The sequence below is a fragment of the Polyodon spathula genome, chromosome 21 (assembly GCF_017654505.1).
Source record: "Polyodon spathula isolate WHYD16114869_AA chromosome 21, ASM1765450v1, whole genome shotgun sequence".
NCBI classification, from domain to species: domain Eukaryota; kingdom Metazoa; phylum Chordata; class Actinopteri; order Acipenseriformes; family Polyodontidae; genus Polyodon; species Polyodon spathula.
Window position 1 is genome coordinate 20,161,582 of NC_054554.1, and position 24,867 is coordinate 20,186,448.

Below are 24,867 nucleotides of genomic sequence, written 5' to 3' on the forward strand. Positions count from 1 at the left end.
AACCGTAACTGTTAACCAATGAATATACAATACAATATATTTAGAGCTTCTGTTTTTCAGCTTTATTGATTTCATTTTTCATTGCTTATTTTCACCAACAGTATTTTCGAGTTTCATGTAAATTGCTTTTTATATACTATGACATTATTGTTTTCAGTTAAGGTCTTTTCACACCATGTGTGTCATGTCAAAGCACAAGCATCTGGCGTATTTTGACGCCATCAAGTTGTTTTCATATCAAAGGCGTCAATCAATCTGAAGCCCTGTCACTCAACTCAACATTTCACTTAAAGTCCAGAATTATATTTTTGTGTCTTTCAGCACTAAAGTACTATAATATACATACTATCTCATGAAAGCTAAATAATAATGTTCTGTGTCTTTTGCAGAAAAAAAATGTAATATTAATGGAAGTATGTTATGAATATTTTGTGTACATACATTAGGTTTCGAGTGTGTAAAGCAGTCTTTCCCTACTGTACGTCTTCACTGTTGAAAGCTAAGTGCCTTCCCATTTGACACACAAACACACACACAACAATGACTTAATTTTTTTTTATAATTCATGATAAAAGTGTTTTGAACACCTGCTAATCAGCTGTTGAAATTCCGAACATGTTTATTTTAAACATGTTCTGGTAAACTTGTGTTCATTTGAATTCCTTTAGATGGATGTTTAAATGAAGTAATGAAAATAACAGTGAGGCTTATTTCAGTATACAGCTACTTGCAAATTGCTTGAAGGAATTAATTTAAATTACATTCTTAGTTGACTTTTGGATAGCATCCAGTACATTTTGCACCTAGTGTATTATAAAGTTGATACAGTTCTTGACAAAGTCAGGCTAGCAGTGCAAATATTAGTGTGTTTGCTTGAGGAATGACAGGTGGCAAAAGAAATAGGGGTCTTGACTGGACCCCCAGAGCACAGAAAAACAATCAGACTGCCAGTAAGTAATTATTGTTGGCTCAGACTTGTGCTCACATATACAGTACCAAGGTATGAAGAGAGGTTGAGAGAACTGAATCTATTTTACAGAGAACATACAATTAGTGAATTGTTTCATACCATACAAGTGACAGTAAATGATTGATTAATTGAAAAACTATTTAAAAATAAATGTTGGTGTGAAATATCACTTCCATTACATGAGAGTAGGTGTTAAAACTTCATGTTGATATTGGACTCAGCTCTCGCCAAGATAAGCACAAACTGTAAGCTAATGTGATCCATCTGGATTTCCTTCCATCTGATGTATATATCTTTCTGCCTGTTGTTGATAGCTGAAGTGTAATGCTGTCTCCAGGGATCAGCCTATTTTGCCTTCCTGGTGCATCAGCACATCCAACAGCTGCAATGCTAACTCCAGGGATCAACCACATTGCGGCCTCCCTAGCGCATCAGCATGACAACCGTGGGCACCTTCAAGTGGGCACCTTCCATCCTTGGTGCTCAATAGTGATTCTGCTGTCCCAGTATTACCACCCACCCTACCCCGTTTATATCAAGATTTTTTTTCATATTGTGCTTGAGGTCACCAACCAGAGCTAGTTGCTGCTCCTCTCTGCTGCTTCAGACAAGTTCTTCACTATGCATTGCAACTCTTGACCACTGTATCCAATGTCGCTTGAGATACCGGGTTGTGGAGTGTGCCACAAATCCTCAACAACCCACCCCCACTAGGTAAACCTGGACTCTCCATCCTCGCTGTTCCACTTCAGCAGCTAGTTGAGCATACTGAAGTTTCTTCCTTTCATTCACCTCATCTACAGCATCCTCCCATGGCACTGTTAACTCTACCAGTTAAACAAGGCATGCTGATCCAGACCACAAGACAATATCAGGTCAAAGTTAGTGGTGGCAATCTCAAGTAGGAAAATAAGCTGTTGTCCAACATCTGCGAGCATTTTCCAGTCTCCAGCAGCTTCCAGATGTCCTGGACGTTTTGGTTTAATACCTTTTCTTGGTGGTTGCTCCCCTGGATGGAGGAATGTTGTCCTACGTGTGTCATATATTGTTGGTATTGGTGGAAACCTGTTGGTCATGCTGCTCTTGTCTTCCAATGCATCCATCGCAGCGCCTGGTCATGACACCAAATAAACTGTCCTTGGCCAAGACCCACCTTACATCCTGTTAATGTGTCTTAATGTAACTGGCGATGAGCACAAAGGACACCATGGATCTTGTCCTACCCACAGACTAAGGTTCAGTGGTGATGAGAGAACATCATATGTCAACCTGATAAGGAAACTGATCCTGCTCTGTTCTATTGTCCATAGATCTCGCTAGCCGATCTTGTGTTGTTCCACACTCTCCCATCTCATCCATTCTCCCTGCTTGGCCTGGGAAGCTATCATATTCTTTTTGTTGTTTAGATTCACTTTGTATCATTTTGTGTTCCAGTCATTACATACTAGTGATATATATATTTTTTTTAGTTTATAGATTTCCTAAATGTTTACTAGTAAACTAAATGGGGGTGTTCACATGTGCTAATAGTTACTTTTCAATAAAAAAATAACTGTCAAAAAGAAGTAGTCCTTATTAATGCAATTTTATCTCTCATTTTAATATAAAATACAGAAAGTCAAAAGATCAATCTGAGGGTATTCTTACACAGGAACTCTTACAGCTGACACGCGGCTGCTTAAAGTAACTGTAGCGCTAATAAAATTATTTCAATTTCAGGTTCATTTCATTACCTGTTCTGCACTTCCACAATTGCATGCTGTAGGTGTCAAACATACAGGTTTTGAGTAAACACATGTAACAGCAAGCATATGCAGGCCATACATAATATCCGGTACCACTATAGGTTCAAGAAAGCTCTCAATGTTCATGACTTTTTCAAATGAAATATGATACATCTACACTTCCTGGGTCATTTCACCTTGGTCAAAAGCAAGATACTGGCAGAAAACATAGCAGTCAATAGGGGACATTGCTAGTCGTTTAGTGACAGGATCAAAGTTGTTGAAATGGTTGGGAATAATTTCAGCCTCCAGGTGCAGTGCGACACTGTGTAGTATCAGATATGTTTTAAAATAACAATACAAGTTTACTATAATGTATGTTTCTTTTAAAACCACACATTTGAGCTCTATAAAGGAACGGAAGTGCACAACAGGTCAAATGAATGGTATTATTATGCTAGCAATAATCACTTTAAAGCTCAGATGCGAGTTCAAAACCAGGTCTCATGGCGACTCATGGCTTGAAAAACAGATGGGACACAGACCCCCCCCCCCCAAAAAAAAATAAACTAATGAAGCGAAACCGCGCTCGATTGTGACTAATTTAATTACCGTTTGACTGGCGCAGGACTGCTGGTAGTAAACGCTAGCTTGTTGTCTTCAGACAATTCATCAACAGTTTTCTACCGTTTAGAGAAATTAGGACGACCAAAACAAATAGCTAATATTGTAATTAAATTTTCCTTTCCCCTACCGCTGTCAGACCGTACTTCACGTCTCTCACACAGTGTTATGTCACGTTGCGCGTCCGTTTGGACCGTAAAGTGTAAAAGCTGTGTACATTGTCCAATCAGAAGTGTTCAAGGCTGAATCTCTCACGAATGACAGTAAATAGCTCAATCACAAACAAAAATTTGAAATTCGCGCTTTGACAGACAGCAAGCATGTCATTGGTCAGTTGTGAGAGGCGGTTCATATGTATACTAATTGAAAGTGGTACTGATTGAAGAGTATTGAGGCCACCAAAAAAAAACATCTTTCAGCACTTTTTTTTCCTGTAACACAGTGGCTAAGCCACTGCCTGGCAGAAATCTGGGGGGGCACGTGACCAGGCGTGCCCCACCCGACACCTCACCTCTGCCAAAATCTATACTTTTCTGTTTAAAATCTGCAAAACATGCATCTGTTTTCTCTTCTGATGCACCCCTATTATAAAGATAGAAAGCTACAAAAAAAAAATCATATTTATGTCTGAACACTGAGAATGTTAACCATGTCAAAATGTCATTGTTCTAACAAGAAGGTATGAAATATTGACAGCTTACATAGCCTCATAAAAACCTCTCAGAAATACCATCTGTTCATGCTGCATGATAGCAGAGCTAGATTTTAGATTGTAAAATAATCCTATAAAAACAGGCCCACATTAAATATTATACCATGTTTTCAACTGATACAGCCCACTGTCACCATTTAAAAAATACGTTTTAAAGCTCTTTTATAGCTAGATTAAACTGTGGTGGTGTGCCATAAAGTTTTTTTTTTTTTTTTTTTTACTGATCTATTTAAAATACTGTTTGAATTGCTCAATTACAACTCCAACTGTTACATATGCATTTCATTTCTAATTAGACTTTTTAAAAAGCATGTTCAGAGAAAATTACAGAAAGAGGTAAGAGTGTTTGCCTTCTGTTGCCATCTGCCAACTGAACTAGGCCAGAATGCTGCCTGTACAATACTCTCATTAAAAGTGCAGTTTTATTAAACAGTAATTGTCCAAAGTACAGTCTATGAAAAAAAAGATAATTGTCAAGTTTTCTGACAGTCTACTTAATGATGAATATGAATTACTAATACTGTTACAACAATCTCTGAAGTTGAATGTATTATTCATGTTAGCAGGCTATTAAATATTACTTGTTGTGACTAATGTGTTTTGTTTTTTCATTTTCAGAAGCTAGTTTTTACACAGAAAGAGAAGTCAACTGAGTGTCACTCCTGTGTCCATAGACAGGATAGTTCTGCACTCACAAAGCTGCAAGGGAAATTTATGCGACCAGCCGGGAACCAAGCCTTACTAAATAAACTGCAACGGGAATCAAACATTCTGATATCTGCATGTTCATTGCCATGTTTGCTTCACAGGAATGGGTTCAATGAGTGGCCAGATTAAATGTAAACATAATAGTCTTGCCTGATACCATTTAGACCTTGCCCCGACATTGGTGATACAGTAAAGCATATGAGAAGTATTTATCTATCACCTAAATTGTGGGTATACTATGCAGTTTCAATCAAATTTTCAACCTTGTTTGGTATCTGTGCTTGTCTGAAAACTTAACTTATTTTTAATGGTAGTCTTCCATAACTACTGCCAACTGCCTACTGCCTGTAACATTGTGGCTTATGAGGTTCTCTCCCAGTTCCATATAGGAGGCTTGGTGGTCCAGCAGTTAAAGAAAGGGTCTTGTTTCCAGTTCAATCCCAACCACTGACTCACACTTTGGGACCCTGAGCAAGTCACTTAACCTCCTTATGCTCCGTCCTTCGAATAAGACGTAAAACCAAGGTTCTATTGTAAGTGACTGCAGCAGCTGCTAAATGACTAAATTAGACAGTTATGTGGAGAGGGAGTTTGGTATGTCCAATGTAATGAATAAAGCTTCTGTGAGCAGTTAGAATCATCATTAGTATGCCAGTCTTCCCAATCCCTGACCCATTACTTTGGCAATAACCTAGCAACTGAAACATCCCAATTAATTTCATGGAAGTCTGAGCATCTCAATTCTGTAATCACTATATTGAAACACAGCAACTCCCCTCCTTTAGATTTTTATTCTGTTAAATCTGAGTGTAAAAATGTGCTACTTTTTACTTTCAAAAAAAGAATGTGAAAATGCTAGAAATGAAGGTGACCAGACTTCACTGTTTTATGGAACTGTCCCTGTTTTTAGCTTCGATCCCGTGGTCCAGGACTTTTTTTTTTTTAAAACACAGAATGCAAAAGGTGGTGGTGGGGGCATAGTTTATGTTGCTCTTACTTGAATTTGATCTTATTGTACTTTAATAACTGCTCTTATCTGTATTATGAAATTCTGTAATCTGATATTTTATTTGATAACATTTAATATGATACTTAGAATCTGAATATCATTGCATAAACTTACATATTAAAACTCCCACTTGAATGCCAGGGAAACTGGGGTTTTATGAGGACAGCAGCAGCAAACAGTTGAAAGCAAGAGATTGCAATGAAGCCTTATTAGAACCACTGCTGTCGGATGTCGATATAACAATTGCACCCAGACTGCAACATGAAGAATAAATACCCCCACTCCACTCTGTCAAAGACCTTTCCTGAGTTCAACAAGACAGTGGCCATTGGAGAGTCATAATACCAATCAGGCATCTGATATTATCAAATGAGCTTGGTAAGTGTGAATAATTTAGTCATGATTTTGTCCAGACAGCAAATTTTTTATAACATTTTTCTGTTATTATTAATCAAACTCGTGCGTGTATATAAAAATAAAATAAGTGAAATAAGAGCCTGAGGCAGAGTGGTTGGTAAGGAGTTATTATAAATAATACTGTGAACATATTTAATAGCAGTGGAGCAAATCCTGTAATGTAAGTTTTATGCAAATCCCCTGCAAAACCATCCAGACCTGGGTCCTTATTCAAAGGTCAATCCCTTATAAGGGAATCCAAGGAATCTCTGTCTTGGTAATCTAGTCCAGACAGATCCAGTTAAAGACTGCATTAAAGACTGCATTAAAGACTGCTTTCTCTGCTGATACCTCAGAGGTATATTCTGTAGAATAAAATTCTTTAAAGGTTTTTAAAGATTTTAATCATACAATGAATAACAGCTCAAATAAATAAATTCTTAACAACACAATAATTTAGCAGCGGTTTTGCAGTGATGAGGTTTTTACCACAATTAAACAGCTGCAGATTGACAAAACGAGGGAAGAGAAGTATATTTACAGTGATAAGCACTTTCTATTCTCAGTGCCTTTAAGCAGATGTTGTGTCTTGTTCATGCCTTGTTTCTCATCAATGACCTTTTTTTCTTTGGTCTACAGGTATGGCAATGTTAGTCTTTCTCTACCTGCTGTGTACCCATCTGCCTGACAATTACCAGCTTCAGCACAAGACCTGGGCAGGTTCACTTTGTGATGGCCTGACAGAGTAGAAACACATTTGGGATCTTTAACTTGTCATGCCAGACACATTGCTTGGAACAAATCAGACAGCAGGCATCTAACACATGGCCACTTACAAAACAACTGCACAGATGTACAAAACAAATACTTCTGTGCAACATGCAACTACAAGGTTGATGTGAAAAATATGATTTGTTCCATCCATGCGTTTTATTCTTAGTTAAAGCAACACTTTTGGCAAACAGTTCAGACTGCACACATCTACAGCAAATAAAGGAATAAATATATAATAGTTTAAATAACAACCATATTTTGTTTTTCTGCTCTTTTACCAGGAGGGGGAGTACTTTGATTTATAATGCCAAGATACCAGACATGAACGTTGCTGCACTATATTGCAGCAAGTAAATGTAGTATTGTGACAGGGAGTGAATGAGTCCGAGTCAACAATCTCCCTCCTGACCTGTGAGGGCACGGTATAACAAGAACAGTGTGCCCTGGTTTGGCAGTTCATTCCAGGGTCTGTCAAGTTGGCCATCCAAAAAGGGGGCGGAGTCACAATACTAGAAGTCAGCGCCTTACTGCGATAAGCGATGTGTCAGTCATGGATTGGAGGAGACGTGATTGCTCTCGCTACCAAAGGGGACGTGACTGGAGGTATATCAGGGTGTGTGGCCGAGCAATCTTTTCCTTTGTTATGGTTACGGGCAGACTTGTAAAAGGAGCACAGAGATAAGATAACCGTGAGTGCTGTATTATGTTTGTGTTTATAACTGTTTATTTTTATTTATTAGACAGCTAAATACCTGGGAGCTGTTGCTGTCAAGCCAGCATTAAAACCTGGATTACAACTACTGCACCAAGTCACTAATCACTGTGTGTTCACCACCAGCGCGGGAGCACTGTGAAAGGATGGGCAGCCGTGCCGGGACATTGCCTTTGTTTATTATTGTTTCGGGACTGAAACACATGATTATTTTGCTGTGCAAACTACACATTGCTGTGTAGTTGCCAGCGCTATTATTGAACGGTGCAAAACTGGGAAAAAGAAAAATAAAATAACTGTTTGCACAGAGAACTCTGTGTTTGTGTTATTGTTGAAGCACTGTATCACCTCTACACCTGCGCACTACATACCACTTTGCCACAAGTATTCATGAACAGTGCATTGGTGTGTGTGTATATATATATATATATATATATATATATATATATATATATATATATATATATATAGAGAGAGAGAGAGAGAGAGAGAGAGAGAGAGAGAGAGAGAGAGAGAGAGAGAGAGAGAGAAAACTTTAATGTTATAATTAATAATGCTGACAAATTTAAAGAAAACCCTTTTAGCTGCTATACAAACATATATGGTTACAGTATATATTAAAGAAAGCCCTTTGAGTCAGTGTAACACATTATTAGGTTAATATTCATTCATCTTTCATTTAGCATGTATTACTGGTGCCCAGGGCTGGAGATCAAGTGTAGTAGCACGTTTCATAACTGGACATGCAGGGACCTCTCGTTAACTGTCACTTCTTTGCTTCAAACATTGGAAACATGTGCAAATTCTCATACTATTGGGATACCATTGCATGCAGTGCTCCTGCCCGTCTGTCTGACAGGGAAGCTAAGCAGCCTCGTGCCAGTCTGTTAAGAGAGGAAACTCCTGAAGCATTGTGGCAAGGCTTCTACTGACCACCGCCTTTACTGATCATGGTTGGCACATCCATTCTTGCAAAGAATAGCTGCCAAGAGGTAATTGCCTCTGCTGAATTTTACATGAAGCTGTCCATACAATACTGTACCTCAGGGACTTGGTTAGGGGCATCACCTCATACTCTGTCATGCTAAAATGTTTCTCCATCCAATCCCCGAAACAAATCGATTTACCTTTACTAACATCTTACTATTTTCTTATTCTTTCTTCACATGTGTTTACAGAGCTAAATAGCTTGCACATACTGAACTGTACACATCTTATGGAAATCAAATGCTAGATGAGAATGTGAAGCAAAAATGCTGCTTTTTACTTTAACGTATGTTTTATACTGTGATTTCACTCTGGATAACATGAGAACTACAGGTCTTTAGAACAGAACCATTGACGCATTACCTCTTTCGAGGGCCAAGGTGTAGGTTTCTCAGGCTCATCTGAGTCCTTCATTCTGTGGCTCACTGCCAGCCTCACAAGCCTTTGTCTTCAAATCCACCCCATATCACGCCAGCTGCCTTTCTGAATGTTATGTGGTGACCACGACTAAATTGAACATTGTAGTGCTACAAGCAAGCTGGAACTGCAGAACTCAATGCCAATCCTCATTAAGGGCCTCATGCATTGAATGGTGGTAAATTATCTGAAATACTGCGTGGTAAGGAAACCCCATACTGTGCACGAAAAGGAAGGCACGAATGCTCAATTCACTAATTTAATAATATGCACAAATAAGGCAAGCTAAATGATTCATTTGCCAGTCATCATAGCATATGAAATGCTGCACGCATTACACACTCTTTATTTTAGTATATGGGCACTTCTAAGAACAGGTAGTCCGGCTCTCACTTTGTCAGAATGACAGCGACCAAGGAGGCAGCAGCCGGCACCAGCTACATCTTCAGTGGGTCTCCGTAGGATGAGGGGAGGTGGCCTGGGAATGTCTTGCTTTAGACGGTCAAAGTGGAGAAAAATAAAATAATTAACTGAAAACAAATATTTATTTGTTTGCCTTTATACTCCTCTGGCTTATTTTGAAGGTAATCTGGTACCCAAACATTGGCTAAATATAAATGTGTTTCTTTTAAAGGGATTGCAAGTGTGCGGTTTATTTCTTTTTTTTTCTTTTAAGAAACATTAACCTTCCAGCATCTTATTCAGCGATTTCGACGTGCTGTACAGGCGAGTCACAATTTGTGCAGTATTCACTCTTGTCTTTTCCATGACAAAAATGCTAATGTTGTCAGGGCCAAAATGATTCAGTGTAATTCATGTGTTAAAAGAGCACAACTGCCTCTTAGCCGTTCCGGCAGTACAACATCATAATGGAAAAAATGCAATACATCATGAGATTTTATACAGCACTGTCTATTCCTGAAATGCATCTTACATTGAAAAAGCAACACGTTTGGAATCGGAATAAAGGACATGATTATGTAATTCAGTTCACATGCAGTCATCTTTTGGTAAGTTGCATTTTCAGATCTTTATGTAAAGTATTACAACACCTTATGTTAAAACACTGGCCTTAATCCACAAAACCAATGAAATACATCCTATGTAGCCTGTATTTGACATTTTATTTATAGTGTTCTGTGGAACACGGGCAATTGTTTATCCTGGAAAAAATTAAACACAGTACCTGAAAGCAGATATAAGCGTTTATCATGTTTCCCACACAGCACTACTTATGGTCTGCTCTGTTTTATGATTTAGACAGATACCACCTGGTTTCAATAAGCAGTAAACTTAACACGCGCTGAGAGACTTAGGAAAGTTAGCACCTTTAAGTACAGTAAATATGTTTTTTATATCAAGTCCCTCCCTCGCGGTATTGGGGGAGAGAATTTAAATACATTTCCGTGGATTACCATTATTAATTGTATGTAAAGGACTCGCAAGCGGTATCTTTTTCCACCCAATTCATTTCGCGTGCAGTCATTTGCTGCTGGTTAGTAAATATAGCAGGTGTACACGCTTACTGTGTGGTAAACTGGTTACCGCTGTTTAGTGCATGAGGCCCTAAATCACTTGATTGAACCTGAGAACTTAATATTGATTTGAGCCAATAATGATCAATATAACTTTTGAATGTTTCATAAATTGATGATTTATTCATTGCAGGCAACCCTTTCTTTTATATGTGAGCAGAAATATATTTGTTTTTTAAAGTATTTAAAAATCGATGTGCCATTAAGCAATTCACCAAAACAGTTCTGACAAGAATCACTACTTATCTTCTTCCTGTCCATTGATTGATCTAGTGAATTGAATCTGTATAGCATCATCACTGCTCTTCACTGATTTTATATCACACTACGAAGCACTTACATATTCTCAAACCAGTCAGAGCTCATGAATAAATACAGACACAAAGCAGTTTAACTTATAGTAATGACTTGATTCTTTTTATGTTACCAATAAATCACAATTCAATTTACATCCAACAATTTCCCATTCAGAGAATGATAATGAAATAAAACAAAAAAAAATATATATATATTATCATATGAAGATCATTATTGTTATTTCTGTGTCGTTGATAGTTTTAGCAGTAGGTGTTTGGAAAAAGAGTATTGTGAAAAAAATAAATAAATAAAATAATGTATTCCACAATAATCTATTCTTTGTGCATGTAAGCAGCTAGTGTAATTAGTGTATTGAGTAAGAATATTACATGGGCAAAAATCTCAATTTAAAAAAAAAAGTCTTATGCATGGCTAGAATATGATTAAGTAGTGAGGTAGCAGAGTAGTCACTTTTTAAAACATTTTCCACAGTGTTTGAAAAAGTATTATAGTTTGGTTTTTGAAATGACCATACAAGTATTTTTTTAAATTATTATTCCTATTTTGAATATACTGTAGTTTGCACCTTTGTATATCAATGCAGTTTTCATATCCTCGGTCAAATAAATGTAATCCATTTTCATTAGAAACGTGCATTTCCAGGAAATATATACATATTTTCAGTAGCTGAGTTGATTACAAAGTACACTGTTAAAAACTGGAGATAAAGTATGAATAAGAAACACCACAAAGCACTTTGCTGCTATTGCAATTCATCATACCTTGGCAGTTGTATTGGATAAGCTTGGATTTACATAACAGTTTCAAGGAAGAAAGACATTTACAACAAGATGAAAAGCAAACCATTGGTTCATTTCCCCCAAAGAGGCATAATGCATCACCCATTTTAATGTTCCAAACCACTACAAAATGGTTAATGAGATGTATACTTCACAACAATCACCATTCACAGTTCAATCAATGTTGACAATTCAATAATGACACTGAAACTCTTCTAAAACCATTAATGAGTGAGCAGTAGTCTTCAGGTCTGTTTGTATTTGCAGGTATTTATTTATTTATTTTTTGCTTTTTCAAAGTGTTAATCTTTTAACTTTCTTTGGCAATACATTCTGAATGCTATCTATTCAAAATATATATTTGACAATGTTCTCTTTGTTTTGCGTAGTTGGTCTTGTCTTTTTTATATTTAATTCTTTCTTTCTGCAGGGCTAACTGCTTATAAATTGCATTATATGGATTTACAGATACAAGCGCATTTTAAATGCCATTTGAGATATCTAGCAACGAATAACTGCCTCGTATTTGGTGGTGTTACATCTGGTACAGTACTTTTTTTGTTTTTATTTTTTTGTTTTTTAAAATGTCTGTTATTTATGTAAGTACAGTAGAACCTCAGAGGTACAAACACTTTCGGAATGGAGGTTATTCGTAAGTCTGAAATGTTCATAACTCTGAAAATGTGTTTTCAGTGGTTTTAATAAATGTGTACACCTGCCATCTACAGCCTTAATCTGGTGATTAATATCAGGAAACAACACTGCGTTTAATGTGAGTGCTTTTTCAATACCAGCCTGTGGCAGGGCAGAAGAGAGTTCTGCACATAATTACAGAGGGCAGGGCAAAGCTCTGCTTGTAAATATATTGTAAATATTGTATTATGGGTTGAAACATATTATGTATTTAAAATAAGTATTTTGTGGTTCATTTAAAAGAGAAGATGTATTGTTTATATTTATTTAAACTGGTGATATTAGCGTGCTATGATTTAAATGTATTAATGTCTTTTAAAATACAAAGTGTTTAGTTTTTTTATTGTGTAGCAGCATGGATCGGGTAAAAAGACCCTGAGATCTGACCATCTCCAGACTGATTCATTTATTGTTATTCCAGAGATGGTCACAAGTATAAAAACCCTGCAGCTTCTGTGTTCAAGGTAGGTGTTTAAGAGGAGGAATGTGAGAGTGAAACGGGAGAAAATCAAAAACAAAATCAAAAGAAAGAAAGCAAGCAATTGCTACTCGTGCTGGGTAGACAAGCACAGTATTTATTTGGATTTTGTGTTTGCAACCTGTTTTTTTTTTTAAATATTTATTTTGGCTCTGTGAGCAGTGTGTTGTGTTCAACCTTTTTATTTATTTTGTTTTGAATAAAAACAGTGCATGAGCGCTTTTCACTTGAGTACCTGCCTATGTGTTCTCTGTCATCTTCTGTGTCTGGTCTGGGGACGTCACCAACACTCGGCTACCCTGTCAAACAGCCTAACATATGTTTCTCTTGGTTCCTGCCCTGTACAATGATGTCATCCAAAATGCTGTAAGCTCTTTTGCAGTTATCTAACACTTTTTGAATAACTGGTGCATCTCTGGTTGAACACAAGTCGCTTATATCTGTACAATTCTCGGTGCTTCAGAAAGTCTGCTCACTCCTCTATGGGTACTGCTTCTACAGGACTCACCCTTGGTGTTGGACCTTCAACTTTCTCAATCCGTCTATCTCCTCCAGATCATTCAGATTTCTTCTCAAACTCTGTGCCGCTGTAATATATTGTTCTCAGTGTACATTTGTTGGAAGCTTTCCAAAGCACTGTATTTCTTCACTGTGGTAGATCTGTTTCTGCAAAGGGTGCATTTATGGGATCCTAGTCTCAATGCTCCCAGCTCAATTGCAGCATCTTGTCCTTGAAGATGCTGTCCTTCTCCATCTGTCACTATGAATTCAGCTTCAATTTCTTTTGTCTCATCAACGTGCTTTGTCATGAATTTCCCCATGAGAGACAGAAGTTTATTCACTCGATACAAGTGCAGAGTCTCACTTGTCTTCTCTGACATACGCTCGGTGCCTTTTAAATATGGCCTACAGTAACAATCAATTATAGCTTTGCGTCCGACTCAATCAGCATCTCTACTGGTGTTCCTTAGACAAGGGGGCTACCTTCATGTGGCACTATAATATTACAATAATATTACTTGTTGCAACTTCTAAGATTTTATGTTTTTGCCTTCCTTGTTGTCTATGATTTTGGGTTGTGCAGTTACTGTGCTTTTACATAACAGTGCAAAATGTATTTTTTATGTCATTTAAACAATTTCTTATCTATAGCTGCCCGTTACCTTTCTTTAACCAACAGTTGCAGTCTAAAAATGCCTGTTCTCATTTAGTTTGTGTGGTCCTCTCGTACGCTGTTTGTTACAAGTCTGTATTATGGAAAGGATTTCTTTATGCTGTTCTGAAGCCTCCCATTTTTTGTCATTTTTTCAGGTGAGTACCCTCCTTTTTTTCAAATAGCTGCCTTCAATGGCCTGATCTTTAATGTGCTCATTTACTGTAACACCAGCGTTTTCAGTTTTGTGTTTTATTCATGTAATAAACTGATCTACAGTCTCATTATCTTCCAGTTTTTTCTGTCTGAATAGGTCTTTCACACATTAGCCCTTCCTCTGTGAAAACACATTTAAAGCTCAGGCTCAGTATTAACTCTGAATTTACTCAACAACGAATCTGATATGAATATAACATGAATGTCTCTTTAGGAGTATTTCAGATATATCCACACCTGCATGTGACTGTTTTAGAAATATAGGTATTTGTTATGGAATGGGCTTTCTGTTTCTCACTGGGCTGCAATGTGCAGTTTAAACAACTATTTATCACCCCTTGTGCAAAGAAAGCAACACGTGCATCAGTACCTGAGCTGCAACTTTATAAATACACTTGGCCAAAATTCAACTCAATATGCAGGTGGCAGTCCAATTAATTTTAGGCTCAACTCAACACTATCACCCCTGCGCTGACTCGGGAGTGGCAAAGACGAACACACGCTGTCCTGTGAAGCGTGTGCCGTCAGCCGACCGCTTCTTTACACACTGCAGACTAACCATGCAGCCACCTCAGAGCTACAGCATCGGATGACAATGCAGCCCTGGGCAGCTTACAGGCAAGCCTGCAGGCGTCCGGCCAGACTACAAGAGTTTCTGGTGCCCGGTGAATCGAGGACACCCTGTCCAACCTAGCCCTCCCTCCTGCCACTCTTGGTCCCCTACTTACTGTCACACAGCTTTAAAGAATGTCCAGATTAGGATGCATGCAAACAGTAATCTCTATATGGAGTTGCCAGAAAGTGCTTCAGATCTGGGAAACGATCCAATCAGGGTATGTTTCTGTCCGCTATAATGACACAGATCAGGTACGCCATTCCAAAATGCCTCACATTTTCCAGCTGTGGCCCAACTTGCAAACGAAATGTCACATATTGTGATCCATGTTTTGCTTTTCTTTTATGTTGTCATCCTAGTTTTTATGGCATGTAATAAAATAAATGTGTGAGTGAATGTTTTTGCTTTTTTTCGTTGTCTGCTCTATGTACTATTTTTACCTGATATAAACATAAGATTTTGTTTTTAACAGAAACTGTATGGTATTCTTTGTTTTGTAGTTAATTCTGGGGGTAAAGTAAGGTCTTCACAACCTGTTCTTACTTCTGCAATATTTTCAAACAAATGTGGTATTTTTTAGGATAAGATCTCAAGTTTTGGTGCTGTAGCAAAGGTTGTTATTTACCACAGTCTTCGACAAGTCTTTTTACCACATCCTCTAGTGTGGTGTTACAATTACACTCGGATAACAGAACAAGGTCTAAACAAGGTGGTACCTGTGTGTTTATATAGTTTCAGGACACAGTCACAATGTTCAAACAGAAAAACAAACCAAAACACTATCTTTTTTTAAGTACTTACTAACACAACAGCTGTTTACCCTAACTACCACCCAGGCAGTTAAGCTGCTTGGTGATTTCAAAACAAACTCAAGAAAGATACACACATCCGGTTGTTGTTGTTGTTTCCTTTTTCACTTTTCTTCTAATCATCTCCTCTGTCTTAGCCTCACCCTGCCAGAGAACACCTCAGGTGGGGAATTTAAATACCCATAATTAGTTAGGCACAGGTGCAATACATTCCCCTGTACTCTAGACCTGCAAAGCCCCTTGGGAAATGTTGTCTTGTAGCCTGCCACCATTATCTCACTGAACTACATTTCTTATCTCTGTGGTCAACAAACGTTATATGCTTCTTTCCAGGAGTGGCCCTATCTACCTGCCATCCATCACTTTACCCCACTCTTTATCACAGTGCCCAGACCTCACAGGTCAGGAGGGAGATTTATAACCAAGATCCATTGTACCATAAAGCCAAGTATGTAACCAAGTATGAAGCCATTATGGGTCACGGGTCAAAGCGTTTTTCTTAAGGGTTTACATAACACACACACACTCGCACAATAGTGCTCAAAAGTTTGTAAAGAAAAAATGATTTATAGCAAGACTAGGGTTTGAGATTGTATTGCCTATTTTTCCTCACACGCACCCTTTACTTACTAAATATCTTGATCTCTGAATAGATAACTGTCTTTTCTATAAAAATACACTAATGTAGCACTTGATTTCAGACACGAAGCCTGGCAGGCCTTATAGTGGTGTGCAGACAGCTTTGTCTGTCCCAAGCAAGGGTCCCCCGATACGGACAAGTCTGCCTTGCTGGACCACCCTATCTCCTCTAGTCGTACATTCAGGCCAGCACTGGAGGAGATCCTGCAACGCTCCCACCGAGAATGTAACCTAACGTTCTGTTATCATTAGGGTTCCTCCAGTGATTTCTCTAGTGAAATTATATTATACTGTGTTTCTTTAAGCCAGTTCACCAATGAAAAAGTAACTAAGACAAGCTCTTTTGAGCATATATATACACTGAGACAGTCATTTCCCTTGCAGTAGTGTGTAGCGTGTGATCAACCTGCAATAAATATGTCTCAAAGGAGCGGTGTTTGGAATTTTTTAAAACATTTTGAAGACGACAATAGGATAGCTGAGTTGTGTGCAGCAGAACAGACAATGCTTAAATCCAACAATGAATTAACTGGAGTAGAATATTATTCTGATTTTTTTTTTTTTTTGTAGGTGGAATCCTAAATAACATTGGTGGGCTAAGTTATTATTATTATTATTATTATTATTATTCACACAATATACTGACAATGACCTTTTGTAATTTCTGTTGATCTTGTTTAGTCTGGATGTGGGTGTATTCAGATGCATTTTGAAGCAGAAATTGATTATTGTGCTGTTAAGTAACAAATTCAAGTTTGACAGAATTTTGTAACCGTAAATGTAATATTTGTACCTTTTTTTTTTTTTGGTTAAGTGAACAATTTAAGTTTTGTTGCTTAAAATAAAAATTTAACAAAAAGTTGTTGTAGTTGACATTGCGTAGTTTTTTTTTGTACTGTACAATAGAGGGAGAAGTTAGAATACACAATGTTTGAAAGCAAGTGGCTATAAAATTTTGTCACATATATGTGTTTTCTACAGAAGTGTTTTTACTAATACAAATGCAAAATGTGAAACACACAATATAATATTAAGTTATTCTTTGTATTCATTTTCTGAAGTAAATGCAACAAGTAAACACTACCTGTTCATGTTTGTCATAAATACATCAAGTAAACGATATCGATTCATTTTAACAATCATAATTATAGAACAGTTCAAATTATCGGCCCTATGTCTTGTTCTAGTAGTTTACTATAGCTTACCTGCACTGTCTTATTATCGGTATCCTATCGGTAACAGTATCGGCCAAAAAATTTTCAGTACACCCATTATATATATATATATATATATATATATATATATGCTCAAAAGAGCTAGTCTTAGTTACTGGCTTAAAGAAACATAGTATAATATAATTTCACTAGAGAAATCACTGGAGGAACCCTAATGATAACAGAACGTTAGGTTACATTCTCGGTGGGAGCGTTGCAGCATCTCCTCCAGTGCTGGCCCGAATGTACGGCTAGATAGGAGATAGGGCGGTCCAGCAAGGCAGACTTGTCCGTATCCGGGGACCCTTGCTTGGGAAAGACAAAGCTGTCTGCACACCACTATAAGGCTTGCAAGGCTTTGTGCCTGAAATCAAGTGCAGCTCCCAAGCTACTGGTTCAGGGAGGGGTTCTGATTGCAGAATGCCATCCAGATTGGCTGTGAGGAGACCTGCTGTGCTGGGCAGGCGTGTAACTTGCGCTTCAGCTGCATAAGCCTTTTTTAATTTGGCCTCTGTTCTAGCGGCCAATACAGGGTCCTTAGACAGAGCTCCTAAGCCAGGCTTGCTCCATCTACCAGTGGGAATTCTGCTAAACCCAGTGTCCCCCGCAGCTTCCAGGAACTCAGCGGGGCAAAGACTGCATCTCCGGAAAATCTGGAAACACCAGGAAGGGCTAGGGTGTTCAAGCCTACGTTGTTCTGAAAACAAGGCAGCCCTGTTCAAGCGTTGCCTTCCAGGCAACCTGGAGGAACTTGAAGGCTCGCTCCATAAGCACCCAAACTGAGTTTGAGGGAGGGGTAGTACCAGTCTCTAGGTCAGTTCTTGGAGTTCTGTCACTATCCCAGAAAGCCACAATAGATATTGCATCCTGTTCCTCCTTTGTCATTGCCACGTCTTGCTCTTGAGACTTCCAAGGTGACCACCGATGAGGGAGGTGGTTGGTTCTGGGGCAGTTGTCAGAGGCGGAACTGGGGCAGGAGCAGGGGGAAAAGCCTATTGCCTGACCAGGTACTCCAAAACCTGAGCCATCTAGCTTTTCAGTTCAGAGATGTCTTTTGCCTGCCTCGAGTGTCTCGCCTGTTTACTGCTCCTTGATGGAGACTTTGAGCAGCTTAAAGCAGATTGTGTGGAACGTCTCATCCCCTAAGGTGGAGGAGGCGTGATGCATAGCAAGGCACCTGACACAGAGCATGCGTTTGTCCTAGTATGGAGCACCCAAGCACCGAGGGTGTCAAAGCACCGAGGCTCTGAAGCACTGAGAGCACAGAGGGTACCGATGTGGGGAGCGTTTGAGCACAGAGGCGCCGAGGCTCTGGAGCACTGAAGAACAGAGGCACCAAGGCAGGGAGCATCTAAGCACCAAGGGTGGCGAAGCACCAAGCACAGAGAGCTTAAGCACCAAGGGCACTGAAGCACCGAGATACCGAGGCTCTGGGGTACAGAGAGCTCCGACGCACCCAGAGCAGCACATAGCTTACAGTGGATGGAACACAGCCTTCAGACAGGAGGAAGTAGAAAAAGAGAGACTTTATTATTATTATTTTTTTTTTTTAACAAGACCGACACACCGATGGGTGAGTCGACGGATCCGTGGAGTCTACTCGACCGTGGGGCTAGTAGAACAAGGTCCAGTGGGGGAAAGCACACTTTCTTTTTTTTTTTAAAACTGTGAAGCAGTGAAGAAAACACACACTCACACAAACAAGCGGAAGGGGTAGTGTTTACTATTATTATTATAATTTTTTGTTGGTCTGTGCACAATGAGTAGGTGGGCTGAGTCAATCCACCAGAGTAGACTCATCTGCAGGTGTGGCAGAGCTGGGTCCTGGTGGAGGAATCACGTGTCTCTCTTTTCTCTTTTTTTTATAGCTGCAAATAGCAGAGGCAAAAAGACACACAAAACAGCAATGCTGTAGGGTTAGAAGCAGACTACAGTCGCCAGGCAATGTGGACTGTTGAAAAGAGTTATTTTTTTTTTTTAAAAAAAGGAGCACAGTTGCATAGCGTTTACAGCTCAGTCTTCAGAAGCCGAGTTTCTGATTCTGGGGAAGTGGTAAGCCAACTTCCAGCAATAAATTGCAAAGGAACTACCAGAAAACTCATAGTGAGAGCTCTTTAACACAGACTCAATTACATAACTGGAGGGGTTAGTTTATACCTACCTGTGATGGCCGGCACTCCAAACAGACCCGCTTGGATTCTTTTCCCTTCTAAAAATCACGATCCACACACAGGTTTGAAAGAAAAATAGGGTGGATGCGCAACTTTAATGACAAAAATAAGCAAAAACAAAACGCCTCGATCCTTCGGAGCACTGACTAAACACTTGATGCAAGATCCTAGCTAGCTCGCAGGGCGGATACACTGTTTACCTGCTACAAAACCACACAAATAACACCACGCACAAGTTTGACATGATACCTTTCTCAAATACGACTGCTCACACACACAGTCGGGCTCCTCACTCAGCAGCAGCCCTGAGCAGACTGGCTGCCTCTCTTAAATACCCTACACCTGGCTCTAATTTACAATTACCACCAGGTGCAGGGGATAACTAAACAATAAAACAATTAAACAAATTAAAACCCTTAGCCCATTCACCCAAAAGTGCATTTTCACATGTTTTTAAAGCAGGGAGGATTTTAACCTCCTCCCTGCTGTCTCACACTACCTTACCTACCTGATTTTGAGAAGCAAAAGAGAAAGTTTTCACTAAGTTAACTATTAATTCCCTCGGTAGACAAGACTGAGGACATCACTCCCCAGAGGGGCCCATCGGCAGCTCTGACATAAAATGCTCAGTAAATATCTCACCTGTGCATATCCCAAATGTATTGTTGCTGGTTGTCTTCTAATTGAATAGAAACTGGCTTTCTAATACTGGTGGACAACAGCAAGAAATGATTTATGTTACTTTCCTCTCCTATTTGCAATTCATTAAATCAATGTTGGCTGGTAATGACCAAGTGAAAATTAAAGCACTAGAGAGAAGAAGTTTAGATTCGGCATCATTAGAGAAAAATAAATGAGATCTTTGATGAGGCTGACTGCAGAAATCCATAACACACAACTTAAATCAGACCACACATTGATCTTTGCTTTTGAGATGCAGGCTAAAGCAATGCAACCTCTGTATAGTGCTTTTTACATAAAGAAGGCGACAGGTGACAGGTGTCAAACTGATTTACACTTGACATTCTGGGCATTATTTTCAAGTGGAATCTGCTGGAGCTTACACAACGCTGCTTAAACTTTTTTTTCTGCAAGTCTTTTTCTTTTTCTGAAATGGTATTTTTGAAAGATGTCAGAAATCTTGGAGGTACGTTTCACTTTTTATTGTGAATTGTTTTTTGGGGGTATCTATTATGAACACAGAATCCAATTTAAAGATCCACTAGTTTGGTTTCCACTTGTTTTTAAAGGATCTGCCATTTTGGATTGAGTGGCACCGCTGAAATTACCCAGTAATGTATATGAATCCACAGGCATACACACCAATTAAATACACTCACTATTGATGTTATTATTAATATTATAAGTCCTTATTGGTACCTTTAGCAGCAACTACATTAATATTTTTGCTGAAATCATAGATCTTGCACTCAGAATGTCAACGACTAAGCATTATAAATGTTTAAACCACAACCACACCAATATACTTTAATATAAGCATTTCATTTGTTTTCTATTTAGGTTTAATGACTTATTTATAGGGGTTCGGTGGCAACCTCAAATTAAGTTGAGTGTCTTTTCTATTGCATTTTTGTATGACAGACCAGATAGCCTGATACAGCATAACAAATGTGGCCAAACATGAGTATATTTTCAGGCATTTCTTTCTTACTAGTATATCTGTACTCACATATTTACAGCAGTGGTTCCCACTCCTGGTCCTGGGGACCCACTTTGTCTGCTGGTTTCCATTCCAACAGAGCTCTCAATTACTCAGCTAGACCCTTCATTGAATGATCATTAGCTTAATTAGACCTTTTTAGTTGCTTTCAGCTCTTAAACAGTTGCAGAGTTCAAGTTACTTATAAAATGATATAGCTAATTGAAATATGCAACTGTTAAGAGCTGAAAACAATTAAAAAGGTTTAATTCAGCAAATTGTCAATTCAATGAAGGGTCTTGTTAAATAATTGAGAGCTCAGTTGGAATAAAAACCAGCAGACTGAGTGGGCCCCCGGGACCGGTTTGGGAACCACTGCTCTACATGGACCCTCTCATGCTTTTTGTAGGGATGGTTATGGATGTGGTTGACAAAAATAAATAAATAAAGATAGCCCTCCTGTCTTACTTTTAGTCAGCACTATAGGGTTAAAGGCCGCCACATAACAGAGGCATTGGGTGACAAGCTACTTTCACAGCAACATGACCATACACACCAGAAGCAACACAGAGGAGATGCAACAGATCGGAAAACTGTCAAATCAACAAAACTATAAAAAATTGCGATTGACAAAATTATGAGCAAGACCAGTACATATTTGTCAACATCATGTATAAATTGAGTGCCTTCTCTTGAAGTAGTTAAACATGTATGGCAATACATCATACACACCAGGCTTACCCAGCAGCTTCGAAATGGACTCCTATATATTACCTTTCAAATCTGTATCTTTAATTGTGATAACAACTCCAGGAATTTTTCAACGACAAGTATTATTTATAGACTTCTTCACCCTGCTTGATCATATACATTGAAGCCGCTCTCTAATTGGTCATTTCCCTAGTTGTCACACGACAAATCACAAAAAATAGAATTCAATTCTATTTAGTTTCGTGTTGCTCCACTGTTGCCTTTGGTGTGAAAGATATTTATCAAAAGTATAGGTTCACTGCAGTTTCTCTTGCAGCCTTAAGGCACAAACAAAAGCACTTTTTAAAAGAAAGAAAACAAAACCTTGCCATTGCAGACTCTAGGTAGACTGGGTCTTCAAAACCCTTACTATTCTACCTAATGGGGGAAGCTAATCTCCATTCCCCACAGCAAAGCACGAAACGTGAAACACAAGTCTACAAACCAAGCACAGCCTCCAATATTCTCCTGTGGTGTCTCTCTCTGACTAGGGCTTCTTCTGCTGCTGCTGCTGCTGCTTCTTCGATTAAATGTAAATGTATTTGTGCAACATATTGGATGGAGTTCAGTTTCTTTTTTTTTTTTTTGTATTTTTTTTAAAAGCAAAAACATACAAACCTTTTAAAAGGGATTTAAATAGTTTTAAGCTTTTCTGAAGTTCTAATGAATTTCATAAACTCTTTCCTAAACCTATTCCATTTCCTAAACCTGACTGAAAAGAAAATCCCTTCAACCAGATACTTTTCATTTTCTAAACATCTCACCCCTCTCATTTTTATATGTAAGAAATAATGTTATAATGATTCCTCAACCTTAAATTGAGAGGATGATCCACCAAGGTGTAAATGTATCCTACATAGACATTTATTTTAACATGTAAAGACCCACACTTAGCCTTAAAAAAACAACTTGTTCCCCATCGCTTAACCACCACTGTCTTGTACTCACAGTAGATTGCTATTTAAAATATCTTCTTTGTTTAATATCACTCTGCCAACACAGCTGCTATTTATTATCTTGATGTCCATAAGGGATTTTGAAATCTATTTCCTCCTTTAAGAGCCTCTCTACTTGCCTTATCTGCTGCTTCGTTACCCTATACGAGCTAGAACCCAGGTTAAAATAACCTCCAATCCCAGTCTTTCTATGTTAGCAAACAAACTCAAACTCTCCAAGATAATATCCATCCTTGACTTGGAGTAGCCAGACTTAATTGCGTTCACTGCTGTGAATCAGAGAAGCTGCCATTAATCTGCCCTCACTACAGCTTAATTGTCATTCTACAGGCAACCCCAAACTCAGGTACACAGAAATCATATTTCATTTTATAATTGCTTTGATCCGTGACAATATATATGGCTCAAACTAGGCACTACAGAGGCCTGCATTTTATATTCAGGTTAGGTTTGTTGGTAGACAAAGGGTTTACACCTGTATGTGGGTCATTGTACACAGTGCAAAACCGTTACACTGTGTACAGTTAAAAATCCCTTACAATTTTTTGCTCTCAAATGCATTTCCTTAAAATTCTCAACACCGTTTTATCCATTCTGCAAGTTCTTACATGCGTTAAACAGCGACAGGCCGCTGATAGGGGCGTTCCTACTTTTAACTACTTTACGAGTTCAGCTACGTGCGAGATGACACATATAACCTTCCATGATTTGAAAAAGTCTTAAATGATACAAGCAACTTCTTACACTACTTGGTTTGATTGAATGAGTAGACTACACAACAAGCTTCAATATGAAAGCTAAACATTAATTTCAATAAAGAACAACAAGTTTTTTATGAAAAAAATTTGTAACCTTCTTCTCTAAAATAAAAAAAAGAATTCTGTTATTTTGAAATATCACTGTTTCAGATAATTACTGGTGCTTAATAACAGTAAAATCATTTTATTTAGGGCTGGTGTTGAACTTTAATGCATTCACCCCTGCAACACCCCTTGCCCACAGGAACATTATCCTGCTAAACTCCCCTGTTTAAAAAAAAAAAAAGAAAGAAAGAAAATAATAACATCCTGGTGTCCTCTTGCCTTTCTTCAATGAATAAAATTGAATTAATACAAAAAAAGCTAACAATTACCTTTCCATTTTTTAAAAATACATCTTAAACCATTTAAATGCAAAACCTTAGCAAAGCATAGAATAATAGTGTGTATATACTGAGCAAATGGGATAGGCGCCTATGTATACAGCCATATTTCTATTTTTATTTTTTTGTCCTGCGGTTGCTTTTAATTTATTTTTATGCACATACTTCTACTTTGTATATGATGTAGATTAAGTGATTGTAAACATATAACACTAGTAGGTACAATACTCTAAACGTGTTACGATTTTGAATGTGCGGTTCTTTGGGACAGTATTATTGTCATTGCTTGCATCCCGGCACCTCTTTCTTTACAAATTAAGCACTGATTGTACACCTAGCATTGTTGCTGATCTTACCAAGATGGCCGCTAAGAACAGACAAATCTCCAATAGTAATAAGGGCCGGCTCCCTAGCTATGCTCCCTTGATCAGAAAGTACTCTAATAAGCCCTCATTTTGTAGTTGTTCAGATAAACACTATCACAATATTAAACCCCTAGTACTGTGTGGGTATTTCTTTGTTATCTCTATTTGGTCAAAGATGCTAGCTAGGTATGCTTTCAGCAGATCTTAGTTGTTAATAAAGAATTGAATGAGAATTTCTTGGTACTGCCTTTAGTTACAGTAGATGTTGCATCACAAATGGGTTTTTCACTGCTGAAGCTTTCAAACTTGTGTCCATCAAATGTACCCACCCTTTTTAGCCG

General features: G+C 38.3%; 1 protein-coding gene across 1 annotated transcript in view; it reads right to left on the minus strand.

The window, feature by feature from the left end:
- Positions 1-24,867, minus strand: part of LOC121296195 (carbonic anhydrase-related protein 10-like) — a 201,598-nt gene that overhangs the window by 25,562 nt on the left and 151,169 nt on the right. The window lies entirely within an intron of this gene.